This window comes from Rousettus aegyptiacus, unplaced genomic scaffold (assembly GCF_014176215.1).
Source record: "Rousettus aegyptiacus isolate mRouAeg1 unplaced genomic scaffold, mRouAeg1.p scaffold_m13_p_11, whole genome shotgun sequence".
NCBI classification, from domain to species: Eukaryota; Metazoa; Chordata; class Mammalia; order Chiroptera; family Pteropodidae; genus Rousettus; species Rousettus aegyptiacus.
In genome coordinates, this window is record NW_023416286.1 from 82,364,439 (window position 1) to 82,380,326 (window position 15,888).

General features: G+C 31.5%; 1 pseudogene; it reads left to right on the top strand.

Moving 5' to 3' along the window:
- Positions 1-5,592: 5,592 nt before the first annotated feature.
- Positions 5,593-15,888, top strand: part of LOC107512030 — a 32,540-nt pseudogene continuing 22,244 nt past the window's right edge.

The window sequence follows — 15,888 nt, forward strand, 5'->3', positions numbered from 1 at the left end:
TCTGGGCAAATAATTTTCAACAAAGGAACCAAAAACATACAATAAAGAAAACCTCGTCCAGAAATGGTGCTGAGAAAATTAAAAAGCCACATGCAAAAGTATGAAACTAGACTGCTCTCAGTCACCATGTATAAAAATATAACTCCAAATGGATCAAAGATCTAAATATAAGACCTGAAACAATAAAATACATAGAAAAAAAAAACATAGGTAAATCACTTATGAACCTTGGTCTTAGTGAAGATTTTATAAATTTGACCTCAAATACAAGGGAATTCAAAGATAAATGAATAAGACTATATCAAAATAAATGAATAGGACTATATCAAACTAAAAAGCCTCTGCACAGCAAAAGAAACCATCAACAAGACAAAGAGCCTAGCAACTGACAGGGAGAAAATATTTGCAAACAACATCTCCTATAAGGACATACTTTCCAAAATGTGTAAAAACTCATACAACTAAAAAAAAAAAAATCCGAATAAAAAATGAGCAGACAACCAGAACAGACATTTCTCCCAAGAATGGCCAACAAATAAATGAAAAGATGCTCAACTTCAGTAGCTATTAGGAAAATGCAAATCAAAACCACAATGAGATACGACTTCACACCTGTTGGAATGGCTGTTATCAACAAGACAAGTAATAACAAGTGTTGGAGAGGCTGTGGAGAAAAAGGAACCCTCATACACTGCTGATGGGAATGTAAAATGTTACAGCCAATATGAAAAACAGTATGGAGGGTCCTCAAAAAACTAAAAATAGAATTACAATATGACCCAGTAATCTCTGTCTGGGTATCTATCACCAAGATTTGAAAACATTTATCTGTAAAGATATATGCACCCTGATATCAACAGCAGCATTACTCACAGTGCCAAGACATGGAAATAACCAAGTGTCCTTCGATAGATGTTTGGATAAAGAAAAGGTGGTACCTATAGACAATGGAATATTACTTAGCCATAAGAAAAGATGAAATATTGCCCTTTGTGACAACATGGATGGCTCTTGAGATTATCATGCTAAGTGAAATAAATCAGAAAATGTTGGGAACCATATAATTCAAAACTGCATCAATCCATCTGGTGAAGCCATCTGGTGGGATATAAAACTAAAAGCAACAAATGAACAAGACAAACAAAAACTCATAGACATAGACAATAGTTTTGTGGTTATCAGAGAGAAACGGGGAGACTGGGAGGTAGAGAAGAGTAAAGGGGGTCAAAATTATGGTGACGAAAGGAAACTTGACTTTGGGTGGCGAACACCCAATACAATATGCAGATGATATATTATAGAATCATATACTTGAAATTTATTGAGGTTACTGGTTAATTTCATTTAAATTTGATAAAATTAAAAAAATATTAAGAAAGATTAATAAAAACAAGTAAGAAAATTATTTTCTAATCTGAAGAGTCCAGTCCAGATTCAAAGCTAGGTAGAGCCTCTCCCATCAGCTCAAGGTACAAGGTGGGAACTCACCCCGTAGAAGACACCCTTCCATCACAGGGTGCACTCACACACACCCACATACACTCAGACTGGAACATGCCAATTTATCTAATGTGCACATCTTTGCGATGTGAAAAAGAAAACAGTGTAGAGAAAACCTACGCAGACATTGAAAGAATATGCAAACTCCATATAGACACTAGCCCCACAGGGGAATCTACTTCTTTTCCCTCATCAACATTATAAGTAAATGATGTTATATACTAAATGACATTATTGGAAGACCTGCTGTACACTTAATATAGGGCTTGTCCAACTCCAGCAAAATGTAAACTCAATAGGAGGAGAGATTTTTTTTTAATACTAGATTTCTAGGGCACAGAACACTACTTGGCAGATAAAAAATGTACTGTAAATATATGTTAAGCATTTAATGGAATATTAAGATGAATAAATAATTCACATAATTATGTGTTGCAAACAAGATCAACATTTAGGAGTTAGATGTAGATGCACATTTCAATTAAACACAGGGGTACTTCTTAAATTGGATATCTCTGTGGTTCACACACGTAGGTGGCATATCCTACATATGTGATACAGTGACATATCCTCTGGGGGTTCTCGGTGGCAGTATCCTTGCTTCCTTTCCTTTAATCTTCCTATTAGGTATGTACCTTCCTCAAAGTCCAGATTTTAGGTCTCTAAATTTTTTCTTAATTATACTTCACTTTGGAATCTCATTAATTTCTATAATTTCCACAACACCTGCAAGTAAACTTATCAACAGACTGCAGGTTTTAGTAATGCATGCGCATGCACATAGATGCACACACATAAGCATCCATGCACATATACGTGCACAGTATATTTTTGTAATGTATTTTTCCATATTTTAAAATTGAGATATAATTCACATACTATTGAATTCATCTTCTTAAAAATATAAAAGTCAGTAAGTCTCAATATTTTTTAAATTTTTAGTATATTTACAATATTTTTGCGATCATTACCATTACCTATTCCAGAAGACGTTCGTCACACCAGAAGGACACACATTACCCATCAGCATTCCCTTGCCATCATTATCTCTTCCACTCACCCTTGGCAACCACTAAGCCAACTTTCTGTCTCTTTGGATTTACCTATTCTGGACATTTCATATGAATAGAATGATGCATTATGTAGCCATGTGTGTGTGTGTGTGTGTGCGCGCGCGTGCGTGTGTGTGTGTGTGTTTCACTTGGTACAATGTTTTCAAGGTTCAACCATGTATCAACACTTCATTACTTCTTCTGGCTGAATATCGTTCTATGGATAAACATATTTGGTTTATAAAGTCATCTGTTGGACATTTGGGTTCTTTCTTGTTTTCAGTTATTAAGACTAAAGCTTCTATCAATATCCATATAAAAATGTGGTGGGAGCATATGTTTTCAATTATCTTGAATGTATATCTAGGAGTGGAACCACAGGGGTATATGGTAACTCTGTTTAATATTTTGAGAAACTGCCAAATTCTTTTTCCAAAGGAGCTGCATATATTCTTACCAGCAATTCATAAGCGTTTCCTTTTCTCCACATTTTCAAAAATACTTGTTACTGTCTATATTTTTTTAATTACAGCCAACTTAGTGAGTATGAGTGATATTTTATTGTAGTTTGATTTTATTTCCCTAATGACTAATGATGTTGGGTGTCTTTTTGCGTGTTTATTAGCCATTTGTATATATTCCTTGGTAGTATGTCCATTCAAAGCCTTTGCCCAATTTTAAAATTCTATAATTAATCTTTTTAATGTTGAGTTGTAAGATCAATTTATATATTCTGGATACTAGGTATTTTTTCACTTCTTTGATAGTGTCCTTTGAAGCACGGAAAGTTTTAATTTTGAGGTCCAACTTATTTTTTGTTGTTGTTGCTTGTGCCTTGGAAAAAACATTTCTCGATCCTAGGACACAAAAATTTATACCTAATTTTTCTTCTTTGAGATTTATAGTTTAGGTTATATACTTAATTCTTAAATCTATTTTGAGTAAATTTTTTATATATAGTGTGAGATACAGGTCCAAATTAATTCTTCACATTTGAATATGCAAGTGAACCAGCATTATTTGCCCAAAAGACTACTGACATTGGAATATGTTATTTCTAAATCTATCTATAATATTATTTTAAAAATTAGGACACATCCATAAGACATTATAAATTACACTCCTTAAAAAAGAAAAAAAATTGCATAGTGATATATATGTGTGTGTATATATATATGTATATTTATATACGCGTGTGTGTGTGTGCGCGCGTGTGTGTGTAGTGATACGCGCACACACACTACATATTTAAACTGCCTCCAATCACATTATCATCTCCGGTTTCATCCACACTTTGACTTTAACTGTGGGTAAATTTATGCAAAGGTATACCAAAGTCCTTTGTACTATTTCTCCAAAGTGTTTACCTTTGAAATTACATAAACCTTTTTTTTTAAAGGTCAATTCAATAGAACTTTCAAAGTTTATGTAAACTTTGGAAGTTTTATATAAACTTCTGAAGAGAATGGGTACAAAGTTTTGTTGCAGATTTTTAATAAGAATAGTGAAAAATTTTGAAAGAATATGGTATATCCATATTTGGGGCAAGTAAAATGTTCACCAAGAAGATGCATTGCATGGAAAATCACTACAGTGCATTATAATATGTCATTAATTGTAAAAAAAAAAAATAAGTTACTAAACATATATATTCACATATAAAAACCAATCTATATTTTCAGTTATGTAATAATTCTTTTCTTATTTATGTTTTTATTTTTCATGCCATTATTTTTATATTCAGAAAAAATATTTTTCTATATTCACTTTAAAAATCCAATGTAAACATATCCATGATTCTTTTTTCATGCCTTTATTCATATAATGAAAATTATAGTATGTTGAAAATTATTATGAAAAAAAGCTCGTTACTTAAGAAATAGTATCTAAATCATATAATACTATATAATACCACATATATAAAGAATGTAATATACATATTCAGCATTAAAATAACTGGTGTAACTTAGGAAATATATGTCATAACATGTCACATATAAAATTGTTCATACTTGTTTTCAGTGTACTCTTTAGAGAAAAAAAAAAAACACTTCAAACTTTTAACATAGATGGGTATAGTAAGTTCGTTTGCTTCAACAGCCATTCTGATCAATAATTTAAAAGATTCCTTCACAAAACATTTAAGGATTTTCTTTGAATTAACCTCTTAGTATTGTAAAGTTTGTGTTTTGGGACAATTAACTCTGTCTCTGTGTTCTTTGGAAAGCAGACCCTGAAATGTGAGGTTAGCATACAAGTTGTTTATTAGAGAGATTACTGGTGATCCATCCCTCTCCTAGGACAGTAAGGGAAAGATCAGGATTCAACAGAGCACAGATTGTGCTTAGGCCTCAAACCTGACTTGTTCTGTAGCTGGGATGGCCTTTTAAAGTAGTTGAGTTGGGATAAGGAAGCCAGGCTCTTATTGTATACCCCTGTATCAAAGAGTCGCTGAATATAGTCTTCACCAAGAAGGGGTTGTTGGCTACTCTAAAATTTCTTTCAATGCTGTAATATAGTTGAGTGATCTCAAGCTCAAAGTCTTTTCTTAGGTACTGGAGAAATGACAAATTTGAGGAAGGAAGCAATAGCATGAGAGTTTTCTAAAACTACATATAATTTATTAAAATGCCTTTTAAAATAGTAATAACATATTAAGGCATATGATTTATCATTTTATATGTATAACAACTTCAGTCTCACTTTTAGCTGAGACCAAAGAAATACGAAAAATAAATAAGCACCTGGGTCACCTCATTTTGAAGCAAAATGCTGCAATCATCGGGGCAAAGTAAGAAACTGAAATATTGTTCCACCTATATTAATTTTCACCTTCTTCACTGACTGTAAAGATGATGGTTGAAGATTTGAAGAAAGTACAATTATTTTAGAGAGTCATCAGTGTAATATTCACTACCCTTCAATGGAAGTGAAGTATAACACCACTGCTTCACTTCAAGCCTAGTGAGAAGGACCACGTGGAGACTTCCTTTATGAGAGCATAAGGATTTACAAATATAAGGATAATGCTTGTGTTAGGATGACCGAAGTGGAAAGTTTATGCTTGGAGTTCATGGCCCTGTGCCAGAGCAGAGTGGTAGCTGTACAGATAGCTGTCAAAGGTAGGACAAAATTTTCATTCAGACATCAGGGGTGAATAAGGAGTCAAATTAAAGACCTTTTTCCATAGGGTAGCGGTTAGCATGCCTTCTTAACACACGAAGGTCCTGGGTTCAAGCCCCAGTGGAGCCATTGTCCATGGTCTACGGCCACGGCACCTGGAACAAGCCCAATGTCTGATCTTGGAAGCTCAGCAGGGTTGGGCCTAGTTAGCACTTGGATGGGAGACTATCTAGGAAGACCAGGTACTGTAGGCATTAATAATAATAATAATAATAATAATAATAGTAATAATAATAATAAAAGATACATAAACTGAATAAGGATATATAGAAAATTAATTTCATTGAAGAGGTTCATCTGTGGGACAAGGAGATCCAACACCATTTTGGTGATTTGTGTGGGGAAGATCAACAAAACCACTTGATCTTTATTTTGGTGACCAACTTTTTATACTTACTTTTCTGGACACTTTTTATTTACCTCAGTCAACTCTCTTGTGCTTCCCTAAATTTCTGCTATCTCTTATACTATCATTTGGAATAGTGGGGGGGAAGATAAGAATTAATATGATAATCTCATTTATGTTCTCGCTATTTAATTCCCTAGGCTGCAATTCTTTTCATTCACAAACACTACAAACTAATAAAATTTATCGTAGCAATCTAGGCATTGGTGAATACCATATAGTACATGTGATCGTCCTAAAGTACTCTAATTATAATTCCCATGAAATGAAGAGACTACTGAGTGAGAATTAGAGCATTTAAAAATAATTATATTGCAAAAAATACTAATAAATTTCTAAAACACGGAAGGAGAAGAGGGGAGGGTGAGAAAGCAGGGAAGGGAGAGGTAGAGGGTGGGGTGAGCGAGAGAAAGAAGTAGCAGAAGGGGGAGAGAAGTCAATTTAGAGGTAAAAAAATTAATTTCAAAATATGTTGAAAATAAAGCAATTAATTTCAAATTGAATTATTCTAGATTATTTTTAATAACTTATTTTTCCATTTGCCAAAAGTTATGCAGTATAAATGTGGCTTGTCAGAAAGAAAATTTAGAACTGAGGTGATCTGAGTGAATTATTAGTGATCAACAACTTAGTTTGGGTATTTATTTAATCTTAGCTGATTTTTTTCACAGGCAAGCTGTGCCATTTTAAGGTGCTGTGTTGATATGTACAAATAAATGAAGAATGTAATTGAATAAGTAATACATATTGAGAAATGTGTCCTCCAGGTAGAATGGACATACCAATATACTAATGTTTGATGTAAAAGAAAATATCACAATCAGTTTGATTTATAAGATGAACTGTCACTAAATACTGTTTGGTATGTGAGAACCCTTAAATACTCACCTGTTTTTCCTGTGAGAAGTTTTCATTCTCCCTTTTTTTGTTGACTCATTAGTAAAATATCATTTAAGACATTTCCATTAATATTTAAAGCACATCTGTGAAATGTGAAAAACTAAATATTAAAAAAATTCCTCAAATTGAGTGTTAGAAAGCACGTGTGTGTGTGTGTGTGCGTGTGTGTGTGTGTGTCTGTGTGTCTGTGTGTGTGTCTGTGTGCGTATCTGTGTGTCTGTGTGTTTTGAAAGGTGTGGTGAATGGTTTGACTTCTGGGCAGGATCTTGATGCAGTTGTGGCAGCAGAGGCTCTCATATCTAAGTGTCATTTAAATTCTACCTCTTCTAGAACTTGAAAGCAGAGAACGAATCAGTTATTCAACAGGCTAAGTCTAATATTTACAATAATGTAATCTTTGAGCCTGGGTCCTATTCTTGCTCTTTATAAATTTTTGGTTAGAAGGTAGGATTATTCAAATTTTAAAGCTTTAGCAGTTTTTCTGATGTTTGTTTAATGAACTCTGATTATTTAGTTCCCTTTGACAACTTAGGCATTGGTTACTTCAGCTTTAATAAAATAAGGATATTCTTAAAAACTGGATATTTGTAAAAATTAAAAATAAATTAATTGATTACACTCAAAAAATTAACAGTGTACTTAGGATTATCCCTAGGAACATTCTGTCATTTTTATGTTGGTGAGCAATGTTAATGACAAACAGGTACAAAAAATATATTTTTTAAAACTTTCATCTTTTTTGAAAGTAAATTATAGAGGTTCACAGTGAGGATATATGATCAGCTGTCCCCTTGGCCAAAATAAATAATGAATCCTGTTATTTATATTTTAAAAAGTTATTATTTTAAAACATATCATAAACATACCACTATAAATAAGTGCATACTTATTTCAGATGAATCTTGGGACAACTTGTAGTTCTTTGGAAAGAACACATATTGAATCTGAATGCTGGTTCTTGCATTCAATATATGTAGAACCTTATAAAGGTTTCTTTTACCTACTAGCCTCAATTAGCTAGCATATACATTGCAATATTAATCCATATATCGCAAAGTCATGAGAAGCTAATGAAATAATGTGTAAAATACTATAGTTCATAGATCAGAGTAGCAACACACTAATATTAGTACTGTATGTATATTTATAATACACAATAGATTAAAATTTATAGTTATTAAACATTGTGCAGTGTAGATTCTAATTCTGTTTAATAAAAGAAATAAAATTTTATTGAAAGACTACAAATGATTTGAATTAATCTTTATGTTTGTTTAACAGAAATTAAATATTTTTCGAAACAAAAAATCTTCAAACAAAAACTGTAGATAAATATACATTCTGCTTAACTATGATAAATAAAAATAATAAAAACAGTTACTAAAATTTCCATAAAAACTAAAATCTAAAGAATATACACATAATAAATACATCAACATGCCATATTTACATGATACAAGTATTCTAAATGCAATTGCAATACTTCCTCTTGAATTACATTCCTCTTTTTATGTACGACAAATGAAAATAGTTTTATTGCTTTATATTCACTTTCCATTTTGATAGTGCCTATATAATCCAGTTTGTCAACCAACTTGTTTAGACATTGTCAGGAAATAGGTTTGGATTTTGGTAATAGCCAGACTATCTTCAATGAATGAATTCTACAATATGCAGAAAATCTGAAGAATGCAGACCTATCTATAAAAAGTCACATCATTCCTATATAGGTAACAATAAAGTTCTTAATTTCTACTACCAGAAAATTCCCCCCAAAAAAGTATCATAAAGTCATATTCAATTGAACAATCTAAGCAAATTAATTATAAAATGTCAATAGTGTAAGAAAAAAATATGCAGATATAATCTGGTATTTTGAAGAAATTATGTCATTGGATGAAAGAATATGAAACTAAAGTTCAAGCAATATTTATTAACTGTTTTTTAAGAATTATTTAAAATATTCTCCAGCTAATTTGAGTTTAAGAAGGCATATATATTTTTACGGTTGTTTAAAAGTATTTTTTCGTTGACATTTGCAAAGAAGAAAAATGCTTTGGTGTTGATACTTGGATTCAAAGTGAAAAACTTAGTTGTCAAAAGTGAAATGATATGCCCCTGAACTAATAGCATCAAGCTACATAAATAGTTATGTATACAAAGTTATGTATATCTTTTCATAAAACTGTCTTATTAAAACAAAACACAAACACTAAAGTTTTCTCTATTATTTTCTGAATTGTATTAAACGATCAAGAAATCTAAATAAAGCAACCTTAATTTTAATAACCTAAACATGTAGGTATCTCATATATTTTATTACAAAGAAATCATAGCTAAAAGTGATATTCAGGAGATTATATTGGTAAAAAATAGGTAAAAATTGATGAAGTCATTAAATTTTCAAAAGTTATAAATTATCCTGCAAAGCTTCACTGGCTGCAAATTAGCCTGTGCTGTAGCCCTCTGTTAACAATCTATAGATCATTTTATTATTCATGAATTTTAGTAATTTCAGGACACCACAGGTCATCTTATGCTCATTTATTTGCTAAACACCTTGTGCTAGTATGCCTATGCTGAAAAATTGCTACTATTTACTTCCTGTGAGACAAGCAAGCAACAAAGTGCCGATTTTGGCCCCAGACATCTAGTATGCCAGGCTGCACATATATCTTGCTGTCAGTGAAATAAATGAGCCCTTAAATTGGCTGCAAAGCTTTAAGAACTGAAATTTATATGTCTAGTTATCAAACAGAAAGTTCAGAACACCTGCCAATATGAAACATAATTGTGACAAACTGTTACATTTTACCTTTAACTTCTCAGTTTTAATATGGCCGTTTCTACAAAACCTCCCAAGTCAGCAAAGAAAAAAACAATCGTGACTCTTGTGTCTGTGCGTGTGTATGCATGTGTATGCATGCATGCGTGTACAATGTATGTGCATGCATGTCTGCATAATGGCATTACCATTTAAACATTGAGTCGTCCATCAGCAGATGCATAACATGACACAAATAGCCAAAGCATCAGAATTTACTTTGAAGGGAAAGTCAAATCCAAGTGGATTTGCCAGCTTCAGTGAGCATTTAGATATCTTCCCAGATTTACAGCTCCTTTACAAGTTCCTCTCAAAATATCAACAATACTGAGGATAAAGGGTCTGTATTTTATTTTAGTTTTTAATCATTAGAGATTTTGACAGTTTGAAGGATACTAAATATTATCCCTTACACATACTTTGCAGATGAAGAAACATTCTTTAAGGGTTATGTGACTTGTCTTTGAAAACAAAGAAGGTGGAATAATCTGTAAAGGGGAGGGAACCACTATAGCGCTTGCTTTCTAAGACAGTATATTTATATCAATAAAAAGAACAACCAAAGAAGACACATTAAATACTAAAAAACACTCTTATGTGTGTTTTATATTAAATCCTGACCATGACTCCAATTCTAGATATGGAGAAGCTGATGTACAGCCAGGATTAGTGGCTTGCGCAAATTTTCATGCTTAGGCTGCATGTTGTGAAGTCATGATTTAAATTCCAAAATCTAGCTTTACTATCCATGTATTTAAACCACTGTGTTAAAACCCTGAAGCTCCAACAATGACTAAAACCCTTGATTATGTCATTACCTCTTTTTTTCACTATTCCACACTATATAATACTAATTTATTCTGTACCATCTGATGTGTTTCTCTTTAATGGCATTATAACATTTCACAGATAACTGCACAAGCCTTCTAAATAAAATTATTTATAATATGTACTCTTTTCTAACCCTATGTCACATATGTGTGTACGAGCTGGTTTTTGTGTACTAACTGCAGGAGCCAAGTAAAGAGCGAGACAGGAAGAACTTCGCCTGTCTACTTGGTTATACTTTTTTTGTTTGTTTGTTTGCTCAAGGACAGTTTCTTGTACAAAACTGTAGGCATCCTTTATAAAATCCTTTAAGAATAGCATGTATTACTCAAAATTTTTTTAAGTAATGATTTATTTAATTTAAACTTTCTATTCTTTTTGAAATGCTCAAAATCAAAGATGTGCAAAATAATGCAATTCAATATAACTGTATCTTCCCCATCAGTGGAGCTCACAAAAGAAATCAAGGATTATATCTTACTCTTTTGAATTCATTTTGTGTGGAATTCTCAAGGCAATAGAGCAGCTTTAATAATTCTGAAAGAAAAACTATACTTTAAAAATGTATGACACTGTTACTTTGATTAATTTTTTTCTGATACTTTCTCTCAGGTATTGGCTCTCAGATTGGTGATAGCCAACGATTTGTCCTCTTGTTAGAGAGAAATGTGATTTGACTGTCATATATTTTGCTAACTGATTTTCCAAGTAACTCCCTCCCTCATTATATTCATCATATAAGCTGCTTCTGCAGCTCTCTTAGAAAAATACAAAATTGATTATTTTACCTTCCAGTTTAACTGCTTTGTTCAAAATTCAATTCTGCCATATACTATCTTCAATTTTAACTTGAAAGTATACCCAGTGCCATGTACTATTTGCAATGCCCAGAAAAGTTCTCGACATATATTAACTACTCAATACTGAATACACTAATTTATTTCTAATTATTTACTTCTCCTTTTTCAATCTGATGCCCTACCATGACAATTTTATTATTCTGTTCTAAAATAATCTCCCATAACCACAAGCATGTAATGATAACACCTCTAATAAAAACTATGATCATCACTTCTTGAGTTCTTATTAAAGGCTAAACACAGTTTGAATGATTTACAAATATTTAAAACTCACAATAAAATTATTATAAAGAACTAAACCTCGAACAGATTAAGTAAATTGCCCAGGTCACATACCATTAGATGTTGGAGTAAGGGAGCAGACTGTTGGAGAGAAGGTAAAGAGTGAAGCAGGGCTGTGTGTTTTCCTGGCCTACCATCTACTGAGATCTGGCTCTGACTATTGACTGAAAGTCACGTTCCTGAATTTCTATCAAGTTGTCCTTTCCACTCACAGATCTGTCCATGTCCAAATTTACATCTGGTCTCTTTATGCCTAGCTGAAAGAATAAAGACACTCCCACTATCTCATCCATTAACCTCCTACTTTTTGGTTTCCCTTTATTAACAACTATTCAATTGATTACATTCCCTTCAAATTAGCCAATCTGAGTGTGTTCTGTGTTTCTTGCTAAACCGCAATGATGCAGGAATAATTTACTATGATATTCCTATGTTCACAGATATGACAGCAAGAACCCGAAGATATTAAGTGATTTGTTGAAATTCTACAATTTAGTCATAGTCGATTTTGAGGCTACATTCCAGAGTTCTGTTTCTTCTGCTTGAATATACAAATGGTAGTTTTAAAGACATTTTCCTTTTTATCCTGCTTTTACGGAATCTAAGAACAAAGAGACAAAGAAGTTATGAAATGAGAGTCATAGAATGCCAATATTATTCAAATATGCACAATGTTATAAATGGAAATGTAATTGAAATAATGTGATAATTATGAAATGAAAATAAGAGGTTCATCTTAAATAAGAGTCTATTGGATCATCCCTATCGTTGCATTAGCAGATACTCCTGAGCCATCACGAAACGGTAATTACATAAATGTATTTATACATATTCACTCTACAAAGGCTATACTGTGATAAATTTGAAGTGTTTTCAGTCTATCATAACACTTAGAGTAAAAAGTGCTTTCCTTTATGTATTTTATGCTCCTCCAGAGATTCATGTTCTCTATTCCTTCTCCATTTATAGTATCCTTTCAGTATTCTTACTGCTTTTAGCTATCAGCTAGTTCATTTTTATTATGTCTATGATAACCACTTAATGTTTTAAATTCTTTTTTTCTTTTTTGTTGAAAAGGTGTGGTAGAAAGAGTAAAAGCTCTCCAAAGTGTCTATATCTTAGTGCTTAAATTTATGACTGTTTCAGATTTCATGGCAAAGGAAAATTAAGGTTGCAGATGGACATAAGGTTGCTAATCAGATGACCTTAAAATGGAGACAGTGCCCTGATTAATCACAAGGATCTTTAAAAGTGGAAGAGGCAATAGAAGGAGAGAGTCAGGCACTGGCAGTGTGAGAACTCGACCCAGAGTTCCTGGTCCTGAAGATGTAGGAAGGAGGCCATGAGCTAAGGAAACCGAGCAGCCTCTAGAAGCTGGAAAAGGCAAGAAAATGGTTTTCCCCATAGAATCTCCAGAAAGTGACTTAGCCCAGAAAGACCTACAATGGATTTCTGACTTACAGAACTGTAAAATAATAAATTTGTGGTAAGTCACTGAGTTCGTGGTAAGTTATTGAAGCTGCAATAGGAACTAATGAAATAAAAATTTAAGTAACCTATTATTTCTTAGTATATATATTAAATATTTTCACTATATTTTCTATTAAAAATGTATATATAAATTTCCTAAAACTTGTTCAAATTTTGCATTTTAATAGTCCCAGAATTAAGTTATATGTGACTAACATAAACTTAATTGAAGTAGAATGTTTTGTCCATTAAAACCTTAAAGATGACAAGTGTTTTGAAAACTATTACTATATTATCATATAGTTCATATCATATAGCTTACTATTTTCAATTATTAAAAAACTAAAGAGATAAGATATGTAATAGGACATATAATATTTATCTTATATTTGTGAAATTTGTTAGAAATTGATGACATTCCAATACATATGAAAAACACAACAAACCTTCCAATAGTTCTCTCTCCCACTTTCCATCTTTCTAGATACATATTATTTATATATAAATAGGTATTACATTCAGATATTTTATTTGTATTTGAATATGTATATATTTGAATAGCCTCATGTTCATTATATAAGTTAAATTTGAAGTTAAAAATCTTCCCACAAATAAAACTCTATGACTAAATAACTCTACTGTGAATTATACCAAAAGTAATAAAGGAATATTGCCAATTCTATACAATCTCCCTAAAACCTAAAAGAGAAACCCTTCCTAAGTTAATTTATGAGATTAGAAGTATGCAGATGCCAAAATTATTTTTTAAATTATTATGAGGAATAAACACTATATTTATAAGAATACAGGAAAGATTTCTTAAACATTCCTTAGAAATCAACTTTGATTTAACTTCAAACTCTCACCAAAAAATAGAAGTGGATTTCTTCAACCTAAATGCCATCTATAAGAAATCTATGCTTAAAATATACTTAATGGTAAAAAACTGATTTCCTGCTATGACTGAATGGAATCAATGAAACATTCTTATTCAATATGTTTTGGAGGTATTAGTACAATAAAACAAGAAAAGGAAATGACAATCGTAGAGGTTGAAAACAAATATAACCGTCTATACATATACCTTATAATGACTCTAGAAAATTTCAAATACAGAATACATAAAAATGCACTAACAATAATAAATGAAGTTGGCAATTTTGAAAATTATCCTAATAAGGACAGCATAAAATTAGTGTAAAGATCAACTAATAGATCGATAAAATTAAATGTATAGCCTTGAAAAAACCCTACATACATATCATCAATTAACAAGTGAGAATGTTGTCAAATTATTATAATGTCAAGAGATTACTTTAAGAAAAAAATTATACTGGACCATCTGGATAAACCTGGGTAAAAGATAAGAATCAACCCCAATTTTAATCCTTGTACAAACATTAAGTTGGTGATTTATAGATCTAAATTTACTGTCTGGAAAAATAAGATTTAAAAAATAAAGGAGAAAATCTTTGTGGCCTAGGTTACAGATTTTGTAGGTAGGACAAAAAGCATGAACCATGAAAGAAAATAATGATAAATTGGACTTTGAAAAATAAAAATGTCTGCTCTTAAAACACCTTGTTAAAGAAATGAATAAACAGGCCATAGACTGGAGAAAAAAATCAAAATTCTATTCTGACACCTGTGATATATAAAGAAAGCTATCGCAAGCTGAGATGAAAAATTACAAAACTTTTCAAATGAGCAAAAATGTATAAAAAAAATTTTAAAAGGCTTACAGTTTTGTATAAACAGCGATGGCAACTAAGCATATGGAAAGAGGCTTAATATTATTATTCATTTGGGAAATGAAAATTAAAAGTAATTGGGATACTATTACTTATCTACTGGATTGGGAAAAATCCAAAGTAAAATCAAAGATAAACAAAATCAAAATCAAATCTAATGATAAAAAGGGATGACAAAGACATTTAGCAAAGGGTACTTTCACGTGTTCTCAGTAAGAATGAAAAGTTAATCACCCACTTAAGAATAAAATTTGATAGTCTCTTAAAACTTAATATACACCTATTACATGACCAAGCAATTCTACTCTTAGTTATATGTCCAAGAGAAACAGATGCACACATTTGCAAGACCTCTCCATCAATATTTGTGGCAGCTTCACACAGCCACATATTTGAAAGAACCCAAATATCTACCAACTGATGAATGGATAAATAAATTATAGCATGCCAATTCAATAGGAGAACATATAAAATAAAAATAAATGCAGCTGCATTGGTGAAAATATCAAAGTATTTTGCTAAGTGAAATAAAACAGATACACGAAACTATTGATTATATGATTCTGCTAACATACCATTGTGAAAATGATAAAAATATAGAAATCAAAAGCAAATAACTGTTTGCATGTCCCCAGGGTTGAAAATCATTAACTATAAAGGATCATATAAAGGAAACTTTATCACTATGGAAATTTTCGATATCTTGATTTTGGTTATGGGTTATTTACATTTATCAAAACTCCTCAAAGTGCATGGGTTATATACATTTATTCAAAACTTATCATATGTTCACATCAGTAAATATAACACAAAATGACAGTGAAAATTAACA